The sequence below is a fragment of the Sarcophilus harrisii genome, chromosome 1 (assembly GCF_902635505.1).
Source record: "Sarcophilus harrisii chromosome 1, mSarHar1.11, whole genome shotgun sequence".
Taxonomy (NCBI): domain Eukaryota; kingdom Metazoa; phylum Chordata; class Mammalia; order Dasyuromorphia; family Dasyuridae; genus Sarcophilus; species Sarcophilus harrisii.
In genome coordinates this window covers 14158237-14176708 of record NC_045426.1, presented here as the reverse complement: position 1 = coordinate 14176708, position 18472 = coordinate 14158237, and the positions used below count along the sequence as shown (strand labels likewise).

The window sequence follows — 18472 nt, the reverse complement described above, 5'->3', positions numbered from 1 at the left end:
TAGAAGCTTTCCTCTCCTTTTAGCCGACAAGACCAGTATCCTGCTTATTTTGTCTATAGGGACTCTCATGCACATTATCCATCCTTTCCCAGACATTGGGGTTTTTGAAAATAGCTGATGTTTTTGGGGTGGGGGGAGATGGCTAAGGGGCAGTTCTCATCCCAGATTCATCATGGGTAATGTTGGCACCTGTTTACACAGATCCACCATCCACATCCTTTTGTTCAGCTTATTAGATTAATTGCATCTTATGTTTCCTGAGATCCCGTTTTTCCATCATTTGTAGATCCACATCAAATATGGAGAAAAATAATACAATGAGTCAATAATAAAAATGATTGCCTGGCTCTATTCGACTGATTCAATAAATATACTTTATTGATTAGCTTGGTGGAGATTTGACTTAAAGAATTTTCTCCTGGAGTCGGCTGGACTGGGAAAGATGTGTGTGTATGTGGATGGAGGGTGTTTGCCCGGACGTATGTATGTATATATCTTATGAATATCTTTTCTCAACTGCAGCTTGCGTGGGGAAGCCGACGGTGATGAAAGGGTGAAAAAAGAATAAAATAAATAAGGTATGCAGCGCAGCGGAGAACAAAAGAACAATTTGCTAGGAAGTAAGGAAAAAATGGACATTCATGAATATAATTTCTCCTACGAAAATATATTCTTTCTTGAGCTGGTAATTTGTTAGATATTTTGAATGTTCGGCTGGGCACATGATAATGTTCTGTTTGTTGTTTTTTTTTTTTTTTTTTAATGTTGCTTTCTATTCCTTTTCTGTTTTTCTTTCTTATTCTGTTTTCTTTAAATTTTTATTTTTTAAATGTTCTTTTTATAAAAGCTTTTTATTTTCAAAACCTAGGCATGGATAATTTTTTAACATGAACCCTTGCAAAAACTTGTGTTCCATTTGCTCCCCCTTTTTTAGATAACAATATATATTAAACAGGGTAGAAATCGATATTAAATCCAACCTATACATACATAAAATAAAACTTTTAAAAAAGAATTTTTTTCTTATTTGTATGAGATGAAATCTCTCTCTCTCTCTCTCTCTCTCTCTCTCTCTCTCTCTCTCTCTCTCTCTCTTTTGTTTAATCCTCCCCCGGCATGTTGGTAAAAAAAAAAAAAAAAAAAAAAAAAAAAAAAAAAAAAAAAAAAAAAAAAAAAGGAATAATACAAAATCCCAGCTTTAAATTGAAGAGGGAGATACATATGACAGATTCAATCTTGCTGTAAAGTACTGAATCAAAGCTTTAAGCCGTGCTGAGTGTAAAGTCTGTGGTTAAGGCTGATTAGACTTCAGATTGTAAATATTCTCCCGATGTCAATAAATCGGAACCGCATTTCTCCCCCCTCTGAGACTCTGAGAATCTATCCATCCCTCAGTGGCCCAAAGGGTCCCAGGGAAGAACCCCCGTGTCCAGGGAGGAGGGGCAGATGGAGCCCCCAAAAATGAAGCAGAAGGAATCTCAGCATCTACTTGTGTCCCCCTCGGCAACCTGTTTCCCGGTGTCAGCCAGTCAGTCAGGCCAGTTTCCAGACCGTGGTTCTGTCCTTTCGGAGCCAGGAAATTGAGACCAGGGTTAACCTTTGGCTGGGCTTTACCGGCCTCACAGATGCTCCCTCCTGGAGTAATGGAGGCCAAATTACCCTCAGACCGTTATAAATGGGGACAACCGTTAGCTCTCTCAAGAGGCAGATAGAACGAGTGTTGGGTTCAAGCCCCACTCGGGACACTTATTAGCTGTGACCGGACAGGTCCCTGACCCACAACTGGCCCTTGCTGCTTGCTGGAGTGGGTCCAGGCACAGAAGAAAGAGCTCTGCATTTGGGGTCAGAGAACCCAAGGAACAAATCTCAGTTCTTCCGATTCTAAATTCCGGCTTAGGGCAAATGAACGTTCTGGTTCTATTTACTCAACTAAGATGTGAAGGGTGAACCTTCTCCACTCTACTCAGAACATCTTTTAAGGTCCAAGTAATCTTCCCCCATTAAATTGTATTTTTTATTTATTTATTTAATAGCCTTTTATTTACAGGATATATACATGGGTAACTTTACAGCATTAACAATTGCCAAACCTCTTGTTCCAATTTTTCACCTCTTACCCCCCCACCCCCTCCCCTAGATGGCAGGATGACCAGTAGATGTTAAATATACCCCCATTAAATTGTAAACTCCTTGAAGGCTGGAGTAGTTTGTAATTCTTGTTATTTCCTCAGTAATTTATTTCCTAGGTAGATAGTAAGTGCTTAATGAATGCTTACTGGATTGAAGGTTGGAGTGTATAATTTTCTTTGTATCCTCAATGCTTATATCTAGGTAGATAATAAGTACTTAATGAATACTTATTGTATTAAAGGCTGGGGTATATAATTTTCTTTGTATCCTCAGTGCTTCTGTCTAGGTAGATAGTAAGTGATTAATGAATGCTTCCTGGATTGAAGGCTGGAGTTTATAATTTTCTTTCTATCCTCAGTGCTTCTGTTTAAGTAGATAGTAAGTGATTAATGAATGCTTACTGGATTGAAGGCTAGAGTTTATACTTTTCTTTGTATCCTCAGTGCTTCTGTTTAGGTAGATAGTAAGTTCAAAAGGAATGCTTATTGTATTGAAGGCTGGAGTTTATAATTTTCTTTGCATCTTCAGTGCTTCTGTTTAGGTAGATAGTAAGTGCTTAATGGATGCTTACTGGATTGAAATCTGGAGTATATAATTTTCTTTGTTTCATCAGTGCTTGTGTCTAGGTAGATAGTAAGTGCTTAATGAATGCTTACTGAATTGAAGGCTGGAGTTTATAATTTTCTTTGCATCTTCAGTGTTTCTGTTTAGGTAGATAGTAAGTACTTAATAGATGCTTACTGGATTGAAGGCTGCAGTTTATAATTTTCTTTGTATCCTCGGTGCTTCTGTTTAGGTAGATAGTAAGTTATTAATGAATGCTTACTGGATTGAAGTTTAGAATTTATAAGCGCTTAATGGATGCTTACTGGATTGAAAGATGGAGTTATTCATAATTTTCTTTATATCCTAGTTCTTCTGTCTAGGTAGATAGTAAGTGATTAATGAATGCTTACTGGATTGAAGTTTATAAGTGTTTATAAGTTATAAGAGTTTATAAGTGCTTAATGGATGCTTACTGGATTGAAAGATGGAGTTATTTATAATTTTCTTTGTATCCTTAGTGCTTCTGTCTAGGTAGATAGTAAGCGCTTAATGAATGCTTACTGGATTGAAGGCTAGAGTTTATCATTTTCTCTGTATCCTCAGTGCTTCTGAATAGGTAAATAATAAGTGCTTAATGTGTGCTTATTGTATTGAAGGCTGCAGTTTATCATTTTCTTTGTAACTTCAGTGCTTCTGTTTAGGTAGATAGTGATTAATGAAAGCTTACTGGATTGAAAGCTGGAGTTGTTTGTAATTTTCTTTGTATCCTCAGTGCTTCTGTCTAGGTATACAGTAAGTGCTTAATGGATGCTTACTGGATTGAAGACTGGAGTTTATAATTTTCTTTGTATTCTCAGTGCTTTTGCTTAGGTAGATAGTAAGTACTTAATAGATGCTTACTATATTGAAGGCTGAGTTTATAATTTTCTTTGTATCCTCAGTACTTCTCTCTAGGTAGATAATAAATGATTAATAAATGCTTAATGGATTGAAGGCTGGAGTTGTTTGTAATTTTCTTTGTATCCTCAGTGCTTCTGTCTAGGTAGATAGTAAGTGCTTAATGAATGCTTACTGAATTGAAGGCTGGAGTTTATAATTTTCTTTGCATCTTCAGTGTTTCTTTTAGGTAGATAGTAAGTGCTTAATAGATGCTTACTGGATTGAAGGCTGCAGTTTATAATTTTCTTTGTATCCTCAGTGCTTCTGTCCAGGTAGATAGTAAGTGCTTAATGAATGCTTAGTTGATTGAAGGCTAGAGTTATTTGTAATTTTCTTGTATTTGCCATCTAAGAGAGGGGGTAAAGATAAGAGGGGGGGAATTGGAACAAAAAGTTTTTTCTAGAGTCAGTGGTGAAAAAATTATCCTTGCATATATTTTGAAAATAAAAAACTTTGATTAAGAAAAAAAAAAAGCTTTAATTAAAATTTTTTTTCTTTGTATTCTCAGTGTTTCTGTCTAGGTAGATAATAAGTACTTAATGAATGCTCATTGGATGGAAGGTTGAAGTTGTTTGTAATTTACTTGGTATCCTCAGTGCTTCTGTCTCCATAGACAGAATCTTACTGGATTGAAGGCCGGAGTTACTTGTAATTTTTTTGGTATCTGCCATCAAGGAAAAAGGGTGGGGGGAAAGGGGTGAAAATTGGAACACAAAATTGTTCAAGGGTCAGTGTTGAAAAAATGATCCTTGCATATGTTTTGAAAATAAAAAATGTGAATTAAAAAAAAGAAAATAAAAGAATTTAATTAATTTTTTTTTCTTTATATCTTCAGTACTTCTGTTTAGATAGATAGTAAATGCTTAATGAATGCTTACTGGACTGAAGGCTGGAATTGTTTGTAATTTTCTTTGTATCTGCCATCTAAGAGAGGGGGTAAAGATAAGGTGGGGGGGAGGGTTGGAACAAAAAGTTTTTCAAATTATCCTTCCATATATTTGTACATAAAAAAAAAAACTTCCATAAAAAGAGAAAAGAAAAAGCTTTAATTTAAAAAAAAAATTTCTTTATATCCTTAGTGCTTCTGTCTAGCTAAGTGCTTAATGAATGCTGGATGCATTGAAGGCTGGAGTTATTAGTAATTTTCTTTATATCTGCCTAAGAGAGGAGGTAAGGGTAAGGGGGTGAACTTAGAACACAAGTCTTTTCAAGGGTCAAAATTATCCTTGTATATGTTTTGAAAATAAAAAATTTAAATAAAAAATAAAAAGATTTAATTAAAAAAAATTTTTTTTCTGTGTATCCAGTGCTTCTGTCTAGGTAGATAGAAAGTGCTTAAAGTTTATTGGATTAAAGGCTGGAGTTCATAACTTGCTTTGTCTCCTCAGGTACTTCTTTCTAGGTAGATAATAAGTGCTTAATGAATGCTTACTGGACTGAAGGCTGGAATTGTTTGTAATTTTCTTTGTATCTGCCATCTAAGAGAGGGGGTAAAGATAAGGTGGGGGGAGGGTTGGAACAAAAAGTTTTTCAAAGGCCAATGTTGAAAAAATTGTCCTTGAATATATATTTTTTAATAAAAAACTTCCATTAAAAAAAAAAAAAAGGAAAAGAAAAAGCTTTGATTAAAAACATTTTTTCTTTATATCCTTAGTACTTCTTTCCAGGTAGATAGTAAGTGCTTAATGAATGTTTACTGGATTGAAGACTAGACTTGTAATTTTCTTTGTATCTGCCATGTAAGAGAGAAAGTGAGAGTAAGAGGTGAAAAATGGAACACAAGGTTCTTTAGGGGTCAGTGCTGAAAAAAATTGTCCTTCTATATGTATTAAAAGTAAAAATCTTCAATTAAAAAAAAAGAAAAGGAAAAAGCTTTAATTAATTTTTTTTCTTTATATCCTCAGTGCTGCTATCTAAGTAGATATAAAGAGCTTAATGAATGCTCAGTGGATTGAAGGCTGGAGCTGTTTGTCATTTTCTGCTTATCTGCAATCTAAGAGGGGGAGTGAGAGTAAGGGAGAAAAAATTGGAACACAAGCTATTTCAAGGGTCAAAATTATCCTTGCATATGTTTTGAAAATAAAAAAATTCAATTAAAGAAAAGAAAAAGCTTTAATTGATTTTTTTTTCTTTATGTCCTCAGTGCTTCTGCCTAGGTAGATAGTAAGTGCTTAATGAATGCTTACTGGATTGAAGGCTGCAGTTGTTTGTCATTTTCTTTGTATCTGCTAGCCAGGAGAAAGTGGGGAAAAGGGAGTGAAAATTGGAACACAGGATATTTCAAGGGTCAGTGCTGAAAAAATTATCCTTGTATATGGTTTGAAAAGAAAAAACTTTGATAAAAAAAAAAAGAAAATAAAAAGATTTAACTTTTTTTTTCTTTGTATCCAGTGCTTCTGTCTAGGTAGATAGTAAGTATTAATGAATGTTTATTGGATTGATGGTTGAAGTTGTTTGTAATTTGCTTTGTATCCTCGGTGTTTCTGTCTCCATGGATAGAATCTTACTAGATCGAAGCTGGAGTTATTTGTAATCTTTTTGGTATCTTATCTAGGGGAAAGGGTGGAGGAAAGGGGTGAAAATTGGAACACAAAATTGTTCAAGGGTCAAAATTATCCTTGCATGTGTTTTGAAAATAAAAAAATTCAATTAAAGAAAAGAAAAGAAAAAGCTTTAATTGATTTTTTTTTCTCTATGTCCTCAGTGCTTCTGCCTAGGTAGATAGTAAGTGCTTAATAAATGCTTACTGGATTGAAGGCTGCAGTTGTTTGTCATTTTCTTTGTATCTGCTAGCCAGGAGAAAGTGGGGAAAAGGGAGTGAAAATTGGAACAGAGGATATTTCAAGGGTCAGTGCTGAAAAAATTATCCTTGTATATGTTTTGAAAAGAAAAAACTTTGATGAAAAAAAAGAAAATAAAAAGATTTAACTTTTTTTTTCTTTGTATCCAGTGCTTCTGTCTAGGTAGATAGTAAGTATTAATGAATGTTTATTGGATTGATGGTTGAAGTTGTTTGTAATTTGCTTTGTATCCTCGGTGTTTCTGTCTCCATGGATAGAATCTTACTAGATCGAAGCTGGAGTTATTTGTAATCTTTTTGGTATCTTATCTAGGGGAAAGGGTGGAGGAAAGGGGTGAAAATTGGAACACAAAATTGTTCAAGGGTCAAAATTATCCTTGCATGTGTTTTGAAAATAAAAAATTTAAATAAAAAATAAAAAGATTTAATTTAAAAAAATTTTTTTTTCTGTGTATCCAGTGCTTCTGTCTAGGTAGATAGTAAGTGCTTAATGAATGTTTATTGGATTAAAGGCTGGAGTTCATAACTTGCTTTGTATCCTCAGTACTTCTTTCTAGGTAGATAGTAAGTGCTTAATGAATGCTTACTGGATTGAAGGCTGGAGTTAATTGCAAATTTTTTTGTATCTGTGAGAGGGGGTACATATAAGGGCCTAGGAATTGGAACAAAAGCTTTTTCAAAGGCCAATGTTGACAAAAATATCCTTGAATATATTTTTTAATAAAAAACTTCCATTAAAAAAAAAGGAAAGAAAAAGCTTTAATTAAAAACATTTTTTCCTTATATCCTTAGTACTTCTTTCCAGGTAGACAGTAAGTGCTTAATGAATGCTTACTGGATTGAAGGCTGGAGTTGTTTGTCATTTTCTTTGTATCTGCTAGCCAGGAGAAAGTGAGGAAGAGGAAGTGAAAATTGGAACACAGGATATTTCAAGGGTCAGTGCTGAAAAACTTATCCTTGTATATGTTTTGAAAAGAAAAAACTTTGATTAAAAAAAAGAAAATAAAAAGATTTAACTTTTTTTTTCTTTGTATCCAGTGCTTCTGTCTAGGTAGACAGTAAGTGGTTAATCAATGCTCAGTGGATTGAAGGCTAGAGTTGTTTGTCATTTTCTTTGTATCTGCCATCTAAGAAAGGGGGTGAGGGTAAGGGGGGGAGATTCGAACACAAGCTTTTTCAAGGGTCAAAATTATCCTTGCATATGTTTTGAAAATAAAAAACTTCAATTAAAAAAAGGAGAAGAAAAAGCTTTTTTTTTCCTTTGTATCCTCAATGCTTCTATCTAGGTAGATAGTAAGTGCTTAATGAATGCTCAATGGATTGAAGACTGGAGTTGTTTGTAATTTTCTTTGTATCTGCCATCTAAGAAAGGGGGTGGGGATAAGGGGAAAATTGGAACACAAGGGTCAAGGGTCAGTGCTGAAAAACTTATCCTTGTATATGTTTTGAAAAGAAAAAATTTTGATTAAAAAAAAAGAAAATGAAAAGATTTAACTTTTTCTTCATTTATATCCAGTGCTTCTGTCTAGGTAGATAGTAAGTATTAATGAATGTTTATTGGATTGATGGTTGAAGTTGTTTGTAATTTGCTTTGTATCCTCGGTGTTTCTGTCTCCATGGATAGAATCACTAGATCGAAGGCTGGAGTTATTTGTAATCTTTTTGGTATCTTATCTAGGGGAAAGGGTGGAGGAAAGGGGTGAAAATTGGAACACAAAATTGTTCAAGGGTCAAAATTATCCTTGCATGTGTTTTGAAAATAAAAAACTTCAATTAAAAAAAGAAGAAAAAGCTTTCTTTTTCTTTGTATCTTCAGTGCTTCTTTCCAGGTAGATAGTAAGTGCTTAATGAATGCCTACTGGATTGAAGGTTGCAGTTATTTATAATTTTTTTTGTATCTGCCATCTAAGAGAGGAGGTAAAGATAAGGGGGGGGGGGGGGTTGGAACAAAAAGTTTTTCAAAGGCCAATGTTGAAAAAATTATCCTTGAATATTTTTGTAAATAAAAAATTTCCATAAAGAAGACAAAAAGCTTTAATTAATTTTTTTTTCTTTATATCCTTAGTGCTTCTCTCTAGGTAAGTGCTTAATGAATGCTTGCTAGATTGAACGTAGGCGTTATTAGTAATTTTCTTTGTATCTGCCATCTAAGAGAGGGAGTGAGGATAAGGGGGTGAATTTGGAACACAAAGTTTTTCAAGGGTCTAAATTATCCTTGTATATGTTTTGAAAATGAAAAACTTCAAATAAAAAAAGAAAATAAAAAGATATAACTTTTGTTTTCTGTGTATCCAGTGCTTCTATTTAGGTAGATAGTAAGTGCTTAATCAGTGCTTAGTGGATTAAAGGCTAGAGTTGTTTGTAATTTTCTTTGTATCTGCCATCTAGGATAAAGAGGGGAGAAAAAAGGGTGAAAATTGGAACACCGGGTTTTTCAAGAGTCTGTGCTGAAAAAATTATCCTTGCTTATGTTCTGAAAATAAAAAACTTCAATTAAAAAAAAATAAAAGATTTAATTAACTTTTTCCTTTATATTTTCAGTCCTTTTATCTAGGTAGATAGTAAGTGCTTAATGAATGCTCAGTGAATTGAAAGCTAGAGTTATTTGTAATTTTTTTGGTATCTGCCATCTAGGGAAAAGGGTGGGGGAAAGGGGTGAAAATTGGAACACAAAATTGTGCAAGGGTCAAAATTATTCTTGCATATGTTTTGAAAATAAAAAACTTCCAATAAAAAAAAGAAAAGAAAAAGATTTAATTATTTTTTTTCTGTGTATCCAGTGCTTTTGTCTAGGTAGACAGTAAGTGCTTAATGAATGCTCAGTGGATTGAAGGCTGGAGTTGTTTGTAATTTTCTTTGTATCTGCCATCTAAGAGAGGGGTTGAGAGTAAGGGGGGAAAATTGGAACACAAGGTTCTTCAGGGGTCAGTGCTGAAAAAATTATCCTGGCATATGTTTTGAAAAGAAAATCTTTGATTAAAAAAAAAAGAAAATAAAAAGATTTAACATTTTTTTTTCTTTGTATCCAGTGCTTCTGTCTAGGTAGATTTTAAGTATTAATGAATGCTTATTGGATTGATGGTTGAAGTTGTTTGTAATTTGCTTTGTATCCTCGGTGTTTCTGTCTCTGTGGATAGAATCTTACTGGATCGAAGGCTGGAGTTATTTGTAATTTTTTTGGTATCTGCTATCTAGGGAAAAGGGTGGGGGAAAGGGGGTGAAAATTGGAACCCAAAATTGTTCAAGGGTCAAAATTATCCTTGCATGTGTTTTGAAAATAAAAAACTTCCAATAAAAAAAAAAAAGAAAAGAAAAAGATTTAATTAAACTTTTTTTCTGTGTATCCAGTGCTTCTGTCTAGGTAGATAGTAAGTGGTTAATCAATGCTCAGTGGATTGAAGGCTGGAGTTGTTTGTCATTTTCTTTGTATCTGCCATCTAAGAAAGGGGGTGAAGGTAAGGGGGGGAGATTCGAACACAAGCTTTTTCAAGGGTCAAAATTATCCTTGCATATGTTTTGAAAATAAAAAATTTCAATTAAAAAAAAGAGAAGAAAAAGCTTTTTTTTCCCTTTGTATCCTCAGTGCTTCTGTCTAGGTAGATAGTAAGTGCTTAATGAATGCTCAATGGATTGAAGACTGGAGTTGTTTGTAATTTTCTTTGTATCTGCCATCTAAGAAAGGGGGTGTGGATAAGGGGGAAAATTTGAACACAAGGTTCAAGGGTCAGTGCTGAAAAACTTATCCTTGTATATGTTTTGAAAAGAAAAAATTTTGATTAAAAAAAAGAAAATAAAAAGATTTAACATTTTTTTTCTTTGTATCCAGTGGTTCTGTCTAGGTAGATAGTAAGTATTAATGAATGCTTATTGGACTGATGGTTGAAGTTGTTTGTAATTTGCTTTGTATCCTCGGTGTTTCTGTCTCCGTGGACAGAATCTTACTGGATCGAAGGCTGGAGTTATATGTAATTTTTTTGGTATCTGCCATACAGGGAAAAGGGTAGGGGAAAGGGCTGACAATTGGAACACAAAATTGTTCAAGGGTCAAAATTATCCTTGCATATGTTTTGTAAACAAAAAACACCCATTTAAAAAAAAAAAGAAAAAGCTTTAATTTAAAAAAAAAATTGTTTTCTTTATATCCTCAGTGCTTCTGTCCAGGTAGATAGTAAGTGCTTAATGAATGCTTCCTGGATTAAAGGCTGGAGTTCTTTGTAATTTTCTTTGTATCATCCATCTAAGAGAGGGAGTGAGAGTAAGGGGGGGAAATTGGAACACAAGGTTTTTTCAAGGGTCAAAATTATCCTTACATATACAAAAAAAAACAAAAAAAACAAAAAAAAAACTTCTGTTTTAAAAAAGAAACGAAAAAGCTTTAATTATTTTTTTTTTCTTTATATCCTCAGTGCTTCTGTCTAGGTAGATAATAAGTGCTTAATGAATGATTATTGGATTGAAGGCTGGAGTTATTTGTAATTTTTTTGTATCCTCAGTGCTTTTGCCTAGGTAGATATTAAATGCTTAATGAATGCTTACTGGATTGAAGGCTGCAGTTGTTTGTCATTTTCTTTGTATCTGCTAGCCAGGAGAAAGTGGGGAAAAGGGGGTGAAAATTGAAACACAGGATATTTCAAGGGTCAGTGCTGAAAAAAATTATTCTTGCATGTTTTGAAAATAAAAAACTTCAATTAAAAAAAAAAGAAAAGAAAAAGCTTTAATTAAGACTTTTTTTTCTTTATATCCTTAGTGCTTCTGTCTAGGTAGATATTAAATGCTTAATGAATGCTTACTGGATTGAAGGCTGGAGTTGTTTATAATTTTGTTTGTATCTGCCATCTAAGAGACAGAGTAGGGGAAAGGGGGTGAAAATTGGAACCCAGGGTTTTTCAAGGGTCAATGCTGAAAAAATGATCCTTGCTTATGTTTTGAAAATAAAAATCTTTTAATAAAAAAGAAGAAAAAGCTTTAATTATTTTTTTCTTTATATCCTCAGTGCTTTTATTTAGGTAGATAGTAAGTGCTTAATTAATGCTCAGTGGATTGAAGGCTGGAATTATTTTTAATTTTTTTATATCTGCCATCTAAGAGCGGGGGTAAAGATAAGGGGGGGGGGAATTGGAAGAAAAAGTTTTTCAAAGGCCAATGTTGAAAAAATTATCCTTGCATATGTTTGTAAATAAAAGACTATCATAAAAAAAGAAAAGAAAAAGCTTTAATTGAAAAAATTTTTTTCTTTATATCCTCAGTGCTTCTATCTAGATAAGTACTTAATAAATGTTTACTGGATTGAAGGTTGGAATTATTAATAATTTTCTTTGTATCTGCCATCTAAGAGAGGGGGTGAAGGTAAGGGGGGGGAAATTGGAACATAAGTTTTTTCAAGGGTCAAAATTACTCTTGCATATGTTTTGAAAATAAAAAATTTTGAATTGGAAAAAAAATAAAATAAAAAGATTTAATTAAACATTTTTTTTCTGTATATCCAGTGCTTCTGGCTAGATAGACAGTAAGGGCTTAATGAATTCTTACTGGATTGAAGGTTGAAGTTGTTTCTAATTTGCTCTGTATCCTCGGTGTTTCTGTCTCCGTAGATAGCATCTTACTGGATTGAAGGCTGGAGTTATTTGTAATTTTCTGTGTATCTGCCATCTAAGAGAGGGGGTAAAGATGGGGGTGGGGAGAATTTTAACAAAAGGTTTTTCAAAGACCAACGTTGAAAAAATTATCCTTGAATATATTTTGTAAATAAAAAAACTTCCACTTAAAAAAAGAAAAGAAAAAGCTTTAATTAAAAATATTTTTTTTCTTTGTATCCTCAGTGCTTCTGTCTAGGTAGATAGTAAGTGCTTAATGAATGCTTACTGGATTGAAGGCTGGAGTTGTTTGTAATTTTCTTTGTATCTGCCATCTAGGAGAAAGAGTAGAGAAAAAAGGGTGAAAATTGGAACACAAGGTTCTTCAAGGGTCAGTGCTGAAAAAATTATCCTTGCCTATGTTTTGAAAACAAAAAACTTCAATAAAAAAAGAAAAGAAAAAGTTTTAATTAAAATTTTTTCTTTATATACTTTATATACTCAGTCTAGGTAGATATTAAGTGCTTAATGAATGCTCAGTGGATTGAAGGCAGGAGTTACTTGTGATTTTCATTGTTATCTTCCATCTAAGAGAGGGAGTGAGGAATAGGGAGGGGAAATAGGAACACAAGCTTTTTCAAGGGTCAAAATTATCTTTGCATATGTTTTGAAAATAAAAAACTTCAATTTAAAAAAAAAAGGAAGAAAAAGCTTCAATTAATTTTTTTTCCTTTGTATCCAGTGCTTCTGTCTAGGTAGATAGTCAGTGCTTAATGGATGCTTATTGGATTGAAGGTTGAAGTTGTTTGTAATTTGCTTGGTATCCTCGGTGTTTCTGTCTCCGTAGATAGAATCTTACGGGATTGAAGGCTGGAGTTATTTGTAATATTTTTTTTTATTTGCCATCTAAGAGAGGGGATAAAGATGGGGGGGGGGGGGAAGATTAGAACAAAGGTTTTTAAAAGGCCAATGGTGAAAAAATTATCCTTGCACATGTTTGTAAATAAAAAAACTTCCATTAAAAAAAAAAGGAAAAGAAAAAGCTTTATTTTTTTCTTTGTATCCTCAGTACTTCTGTCTAGATAGATAGTAAGAGCTTAACGAATGCTTAGAGGAGAGGGTAGGACAAAGGGGGGAAAATTGGAAACTAAGGTTTTTCAAGGATCAATGTTGAAAAAATTACCCTTGCATATGTTTTGTAAATAAAAAACTTTGATTAAAAAAAAAAAAGAAAATATAAAGCTTAAGTTTTTTTTTTTTTTCTTTATATCCTCAGTGCTTCTGTCTAGGTAAATACTAAGTGCTTAATGAATGCTTACTCAATTGAAGGCTAGAATTGTTTGTAATTTTCTTTGTATCCTCAGTGCTTCTCTCTAGTACAGAGTAAGTGTTTAATGAATGATTACTGGACTGGATTTTTATTATTTCTGCTATCTAAGAGAGTAGGTAACGATAAGGGAGGAAAATTGGAACAAAATGTTTTTCAAAGGCCAATGTTGAAAAAATTATCCTTGTCTATGTTTGTAAATAAAAAACTTTCATAAAAAGAGAAAAGAAAAAGCTTTACTTAAATTTTTTTTTCTTTATATCCTCAGTGCTTCTGTCTAGGTAAGTGTTTAATGAATGCTCAGTGGATTTAAGGTTAGAGTTATTAGTAATTTTCTTTGCATCTGCCATCTAAGAGAGGGGGTGAGTTAAGGGGGGGAAATTGGAACACAAGGTTTTTCAAGGGTTAATATTATCCTTGCATATGTTTTGAAAATAAAAAACTTCAATTAAAAAAAAGAAAAGAAAAAGATTTAATTATTTTTTTCCTGTGTACCCAGTGCTTCTGTCTAGGTAGATAATAAGTGCTTAATGAAGGCTCATTGGATTGATGGCTGAAGTTGTTTGTAATTTGCTTTGTATCCTCGGTGCTTCTGTCTCCGTGGATAGAATCTTACTGGATTGAAGGCTGGAGTTATTTGTAATTTTTTTGGTATCTGCCATACAGGGAAAAGGTTGGAGGAAAGGGGTGAAAATTGGAACACAAAATTGTGCAAGGGTCAAAATTATCCTTGCATATGTTTTGAAAATTAAAAAAAATCAATTAAAAAAAGAAAAGAAAAAGCTTTAAATAATTTTTTTTCTTTATATCCTCAATGCTTCTGTCTAGGTAGATAGTAAGTGCTTAATGAATGCTCAGTGTATTAAAGGCTGGAGTTGTTTGTCATTTTCTTTGTATCTGCCATCTAAGAGAGGGTTTGAGAGTAAGGGGGGGGGGGAAATTGGAACCCAAGGTTCAAGGGTCAGTGCTGAAAAAATTATCCTTGAATATGTTTTAAAAAGAAAAAACTTTGATTAAAAAAAAAAGAAAAGAAAAAGATTTAACTTTTTTTTTTAATTTGTATCCAGTGCTTCTGTCTAGGTAGATAGTAAGTATTAATGAATGCTTATTGGATTGATGGTTGAAGTTGTTTGTAATTTGCTTTGTATCCTCGGTGCTTCTGTCTCCGTGGATAGAATCTTAACTGCATTGAAAGCTGGAGTTATTTGTAATTTTTTTGGTATCTGTTATCTAGGGAAAAGGGTGGGGGAAAGGGGTGAAAATTGGAACCCAAAATTGTTCAAGGGTCAAAGTTATCTTTGCATATGTTTTGAAAATAAAAAACTTCCAATAAAAAAAAAAGAAAAGAAAAAGATTTAATTAATTTTTTTTTCTGTTTATCCACTGCTTCTGTCTGGGTAGACAGTAAGTGCTTAATCAATGCTCAGTGGATTGAAGGGTGAAGTTGTTTGTAATTTTCTTTGTATCTGCCATCTAAGAGAAAGAGTGGAGAAAAAAGGGTGAAAGTTGGAACACAGGGTTTTTCAAGGGTCAGTGCTGGAAAAATTATCCTTGCATATGTTTTGAAAATAAAAAACTTCAATTAAAAAAAAGAAAAGAAAAAGATTTAATTAAATTTTTTTTTTCTGTGTATCCAGTGCTTCTAAGTAGATAGTAAGTACTTAATGAATGCTTATTGGATTGATGGTTGAAGTTGTTTGTAATTTGTTTTGTATCCTCGGTGTTTCTGTCTCTGTGGATAGAATCTTAACTGCATTGAAAGCAGGAGTTATTTGTAATTTTTTTGGTATCTGCCATTGAGGGAAAAAGGTGGAGGAAAGGTGTGAAAATTGGAACACAAAATTGTTCAAGGGTCAAAATTATCCTTGCATGTGTTTTGAAAATAAAAAACTTCCAATAAAAAAAAAAGAAAAGAAAAAGATTTAATTAAAATGTTTTTTTCTGTGTATCCAGTGCTTCTGTCTAGGTAGATAGTAAGTGCTAAATCAATGCTCAGTGGATTGAAGGGTGGAGTTGTTTGTAATTTTCTTTGTATCTGCCATCTAAGAGAAAGAGTAGAGAAAAAGGGTGAAAGTTGGAACACAGGGTTTTTCAAGGGTCAGTGCTGAAAAAATTATCCTTGCATATGTTTTGAAAATAAAAAAACTTCAATTAAAAAAAAGAAAATAAAAAGATTTAATTAAAGTTTTTTTCCCCTGTGTATCCAGTGCTTCTGTCTAGGTAGATAGTAAGTGCTTAATGAATGCTCATTGGATTGATGGTTGAAGGTGTTTGTAATTTGCTTTGTATGCTCAGTGCTTCTGTCTCCGTAGATAGACTCTTACTGGATTGAAGGCTGGAGTTATTTGTAATTTTCTTTGTATCCTCAGTGCTTCTGTCTCCGTAGATAGAATATTACTGGATTGAAGGCTAGAGTTTATAATTTTCTTTGCATCTTCAGTGCTTCTGTCCAGGTAGATAGTAAGTGCTTAATGAATGCTTACTTGATTGAAGGCTAGAGTTGTTTGTAATTTTCTTTGTATCTGCTATCTAAGAGAGGGGGGTCTATCTTAGATCATCTAAGTGCTGAAAAAATTATCCTTGCATATGTTTTGAAAATAAAAATCTTCAATTAAAAAAAAGAAAACAAAAAGCTTTAATTAATTTTTTTTCCCTTTGTATCCTCAGTGCTTCTGTCTAGGTAGATAATAAGTACTTAATGAATGCTCATTGGATTGATGGTTGAAGTTGTTTGTAATTTACTTAGTATCCTCAGTGCTTCTGTCTCCGTAGATAGAATCTTACTGGATTGAAAGCTGGAGTTATTTGTAATTTTTTTGGTATCTGCCATCTAGGGAAAAGGGTGGGGGAAAGGGGGTGAAAATTGGAACACAAAATTGTTTAAGGGTCAAAATTATCCTTGCAGATGTTTTAAAAATAAAAAATTTGAATTAAAAAAAAGAAAAGAAAAAGATTTAATTAATTTTCTTTATATCCTCAGTGCTTCTGTTTAGGTAGATAGTAAGTGCTTAATGAATGCTTACTGGATTGAAGGCTGGAGTTATTGTAAATTTTTTTTTGTAACTGGCTTCTAAGATAAAGAGTAAAGATAAAGGGGGGAAAATTGGAACACAAGGTTTTTCAAGGATCAAAATTATCCTTGCATATGTTTTGAAAATAAAAAATTGCAATTTAAAAAATAATAAAAAGCTTTAATTACATTTTTTTATGTCCTCAGTATTTCTGTTTAGGTAAATAGGCTTAATGAATGCTTACTGGAGTAAAGGCTGGAGTTATTTGTAATTTTCTTTGTATCATCAGTGTTTTTGTCTAGTAGATAGTAAGTGTTTAATGAATGCTTACTGGATTGAAGACTGGAGTTATTTCTAATTTTCTTTGTATCTGCCATTTAAGAGAGAGAGTGAGGGTAAGGGGGGGATTGAAACACAAGATTTTTCAAGGGCAGTGTTGAAAAAAAATTATCCTTGCATATGTTTTGAAAATTAAAAAACTTCAATAAAAAAAGGAAAAGGAAAATCTTTAAAAGAAAAAATTCTCTCTGTATCCTCGGTAATTTTTTTTTCTAGATAGAGAGTAAGTGTTTAATGAGTGTTTACTGGATTGAAGGCTGGAGTTATTTGTAATTTTCTCTGTATCTGCCATCTAAGAGAGGGGATGAGGGTAAGAGAGGGGGAAATTGGAACACAAGGTTTTTCAAGGGTCAAAATTTTCCTTTCATATGTTTTGAAAATAAAAAAACTCCCATTAAATAAAAGAAAATCAAAAGCTTTAATTAATTTTTTTCTTTGTATCCAGTGCTTCTGTCTAGGTAGATAGTAAGTGCTTAATGAATGATTACTGGATTGAAGGCTAGAGTTATTTGTTATTTTCTTTGTATCCTCCGTGCTTTTGTCTTGTACATAGTGTTTAATGAATGATTACTGGATTGAAGGCTGGAGCTATTTGTAATTTTTTTTATATCTGCCATCTAAGAGAGGGGGGTAAAAATAAAGGGGGGGGGGAATTGGAACAAAAGGTTTTTCAAAGGCCAGTGTTGAAAAAATTATCCTTGCACATGTTTTTGTAAATAAAAAACTTCCCTTTAAAAAAAAAGAAAAGAAAAAGCCAATTAAAAATTTTTTTTCTTTATATTCTTAGTGCTTCTGTCTAGGTAGATAGTAAGTGCTTAATGAATGCTTACTGAATTGAAGGCTGGAGTGGTTTGTAATTTTCTTTGTAAGTGCCATCTAAGAGAGGGGCTTGAGTGTAAGGGGAGAAAAACTGCAACACAAGGTTTTTTAAGGGTCAATGTTGAAAAAACTATCCTCGCATTTGTTTTGAAAATAAAAAATTCCAATTAAAAAATTAAAAGCTTTAATTACCTTTTTTTTTCTTTTATATCCTCAGTATTTCTGGTTAGGTAAATAGGCTTCATGGATGCTTACTGGACTGAAGGCTGGAGTTATTTGTAATTTTCTCTGTATCTGCCATCTAAGAGTGGGGGTGAGGGTAAGAGGGAAAAAATTGGAACATGAGGTTTTTCAAGGGTCAAAATTATCCTTGCATATGTTTTGAAAATAAAAAACTTCAATTACAAAAAAAAGGAAAAGAAAAAGCTTTAATAAATTTTCTTTGTATCCAGTGCTTTTGTCTAGGTAGGTAATAAGTGCTTAATGAATGCTTACTGGATTGAAGGCCGGAGTTATTTGTAATTTTTCTTTGTATCTGCCATCTAAAAGAGAAGGTGAGAGTAAAGGGGGAGAATTGCAACATAAGGTTTTTCAAGCATCAGTGCTGAAAAAATTATCCTTGCTTATGTTTTGAAAATAAAAAACTTCAATTTAAAAAAAGAAAAGAAAAATCTTTAATTTGTTTTTCTTTGTATCCTCAGTATTTCTGATTAGGTAGATAGTAAGTGCTTAATGAATGCTTCCTGGATTGAAGGCTGGAGTTATTTATAATTTTCTTGGTATCCTCAGTATTTTTTTCTAGGTAGATAGTAAGTGCTTAATGAATGCTTCCTGGATAGAAAGCTGGAGTTATTTGTCATTTTCTTTGTATCCTTAGTCATTTTTTCCTAGGTAAATAATAAGTGCTTAATGAATGCTTCTGGGATTGAAGGCTGGAGTTGTTTGTCATTTTCTTTGTATCCTCAGTATTTTTTCCTAGGTAGATAGT

The 18472-nt window shown here is 32.8% G+C and overlaps 1 long non-coding RNA gene across 1 annotated transcript; it reads right to left on the bottom strand.

The window, feature by feature from the left end:
• Nucleotides 1-15325: 15325 nt before the first annotated feature.
• On the bottom strand, nucleotides 15326-18011 carry LOC116422458. The gene is made up of 3 exons (XR_004233110.1): nucleotides 17980-18011; nucleotides 17677-17785; nucleotides 15326-15357 (listed from the first exon to the last, which is right to left on the bottom strand). It is a non-coding gene; the product is annotated as an uncharacterized LOC116422458 (long non-coding RNA).
• Between the last annotated feature and the right edge of the window lie 461 nt (nucleotides 18012-18472).